Here is a 3,309-nt window from a genome sequence, read left to right as displayed (position 1 = left end):
ACGCAGAGACTCTGAGACGCAGAGACTCTGAGACGTAGAGACTCTGAGACGCAGAGACTCTGAGACTCTGAGACGCAGAGACGCAGAGACGCAGAGACGCAGAGACGCAGAGACGCAGAGACGCAGAGACGCAGAGACGCAGAGACTCTGAGACGCAGAGACGCAGAGACGCAGAGACGCAGAGACGCAGAGACTCTGAGACGCAGAGACTCTGAGACGTAGAGACTCTGAGACGCAGAGACTCTGAGACTCTGAGACGCAGAGACGCAGAGACGCAGAGACGCAGAGACGCAGAGACGCAGAGACGCAGAGACGCAGAGACTCTGAGACGCAGAGACGCAGAGACGCAGAGACGCAGAGACGCAGAGACGCAGAGACTCTGAGACGCAGAGACTCTGAGACGCAGAGACTCTGAGACGCAGAGACGCAGAGACGCAGAGACGCAGAGACGCAGAGACGCAGAGACTCTGAGACGCAGAGACTCTGAGACGCAGAGACTCTGAGACGCAGAGACTCTGAGACTCTGAGACGCAGAGACGCAGAGACGCAGAGACGCAGAGACGCAGAGACGCAGAGACTCTGAGACGCAGAGACTCTGAGACTCTGAGACGCAGAGACGCAGAGACGCAGAGACGCAGAGACGCAGAGACTCTGAGACGCAGAGACTCTGAGACGTAGAGACTCTGAGACGCAGAGACTCTGAGACTCTGAGACGCAGAGACGCAGAGACGCAGAGACGCAGAGACGCAGAGACGCAGAGACGCAGAGACGCAGAGACTCTGAGACGCAGAGACGCAGAGACGCAGAGACGCAGAGACGCAGAGACTCTGAGACGCAGAGACTCTGAGACGTAGAGACTCTGAGACGCAGAGACTCTGAGACTCTGAGACGCAGAGACGCAGAGACGCAGAGACGCAGAGACGCAGAGACGCAGAGACGCAGAGACGCAGAGACGCAGAGACTCTGAGACGCAGAGACGCAGAGACGCAGAGACGCAGAGACGCAGAGACTCTGAGACGCAGAGACTCTGAGACGCAGAGACTCTGAGACGCAGAGACGCAGAGACGCAGAGACGCAGAGACGCAGAGACGCAGAGACTCTGAGACGCAGAGACTCTGAGACGCAGAGACTCTGAGACGCAGAGACTCTGAGACTCTGAGACGCAGAGACGCAGAGACGCAGAGACGCAGAGACGCAGAGACGCAGAGACTCTGAGACGCAGAGACTCTGAGACTCTGAGACGCAGAGACGCAGAGACGCAGAGACGCAGAGACGCAGAGACGCAGAGACTCTGAGACGCAGAGACTCTGAGACGCAGAGACTCTGAGACGCAGAGACTCTGAGACGCAGAGACTCTGAGACTCTGAGACGCAGAGACTCTGAGACTCTGAGACGCAGAGACGCAGAGACGCAGAGACGCAGAGACGCAGAGACGCAGAGACTCTGAGACTCTGAGACGCAGAGACGCAGAGACGCAGAGACGCAGAGACGCAGAGACTCTGAGACGCAGAGACTCTGAGACGCAGAGACTCTGAGACGCAGAGACTCTGAGACTCTGAGACGCAGAGACTCTGAGACTCTGAGACGCAGAGACGCAGAGACGCAGAGACGCAGAGACGCAGAGACGCAGAGACTCTGAGACGCAGAGACGCAGAGACGCAGAGACGCAGAGACGCAGAGACGCAGAGACTCTGAGACGCAGAGACTCTGAGACGCAGAGACTCTGAGACGCAGAGACTCTGAGACGCAGAGACGCAGAGACGCAGAGACGCAGAGACGCAGAGACGCAGAGACGCAGAGACGCAGAGACTCTGAGACGCAGAGACTCTGAGACGCAGAGACTCTGAGACGCAGAGACTCTGAGACTCTGAGACGCAGAGACGCAGAGACGCAGAGACGCAGAGACGCAGAGACGCAGAGACGCAGAGACTCTGAGACGCAGAGACTCTGAGACGCAGAGACTCTGAGACTCTGAGACTCTGAGACGCAGAGACGCAGAGACGCAGAGACGCAGAGACGCAGAGACGCAGAGACGCAGAGACGCAGAGACGCAGAGACTCTGAGACGCAGAGACTCTGAGACGCAGAGACGCAGAGACTCTGAGACGCAGAGACGCTGAGACGCAGAGACGCAGAGACGCAGAGACGCAGAGACGCAGAGACGCAGAGACTCTGAGACGCAGAGACTCTGAGACGCAGAGACTCTGAGACGCAGAGACTCTGAGACGCAGAGACTCTGAGACGCAGAGACGCAGAGACGCAGAGACGCAGAGACGCAGAGACGCAGAGACTCTGAGACGCAGAGACTCTGAGACGCAGAGACTCTGAGACTCTGAGACTCTGAGACGCAGAGACGCAGAGACGCAGAGACGCAGAGACGCAGAGACGCAGAGACGCAGAGACGCAGAGACTCTGAGACGCAGAGACTCTGAGACGCAGAGACTCTGAGACTCTGAGACGCAGAGACGCAGAGACGCAGAGACGCAGAGACGCAGAGACGCAGAGACGCAGAGACTCTGAGACGCAGAGACTCTGAGACGCAGAGACTCTGAGACTCTGAGACTCTGAGACGCAGAGACGCAGAGACGCAGAGACGCAGAGACGCAGAGACGCAGAGACGCAGAGACTCTGAGACGCAGAGACGCAGAGACGCAGAGACGCAGAGACGCAGAGACGCAGAGACTCTGAGACTCTGAGACGCAGAGACTCTGAGACGCAGAGACTCTGAGACGCAGAGACGCAGAGACGCAGAGACGCAGAGACGCAGAGACGCAGAGACGCAGAGACTCTGAGACGCAGAGACTCTGAGACGCAGAGACTCTGAGACGCAGAGACGCAGAGACGCAGAGACGCAGAGACGCAGAGACTCTGAGACGCAGAGACTCTGAGACGCAGAGACGCAGAGACGCAGAGACTCAGAGACGCAGAGACGCAGAGACGCAGAGACGCAGAGACGCAGAGACGCAGAGACGCAGAGACTCTGAGACGCAGAGACTCTGAGACGCAGAGACGCAGAGACGCAGAGACGCAGAGACGCAGAGACGCAGAGACTCTGAGACGCAGAGACGCAGAGACGCAGAGACGCAGAGACGCAGAGACTCTGAGACTCTGAGACTCTGAGACGCAGAGACGCAGAGACGCAGAGACGCAGAGACGCAGAGACGCAGAGACTCTGAGACGCAGAGACTCTGAGACGCAGAGACGCAGAGACGCAGAGACGCAGAGACGCAGAGACGCAGAGACTCTGAGACGCAGAGACGCAGAGACGCAGAGACGCAGAGACTCTGAGACTCTGAGACGCAGAGACGCA

The sequence above is a fragment of the Carcharhinus amblyrhynchos genome, unplaced genomic scaffold (genome assembly GCF_965287045.1).
Source record: "Carcharhinus amblyrhynchos unplaced genomic scaffold, sCarAmb.v2.hapA scaffold_537, whole genome shotgun sequence".
In the NCBI taxonomy this organism is placed as follows: Eukaryota; Metazoa; Chordata; class Chondrichthyes; order Carcharhiniformes; family Carcharhinidae; genus Carcharhinus; species Carcharhinus amblyrhynchos.
This window is presented reverse-complemented; position numbering follows the sequence as displayed.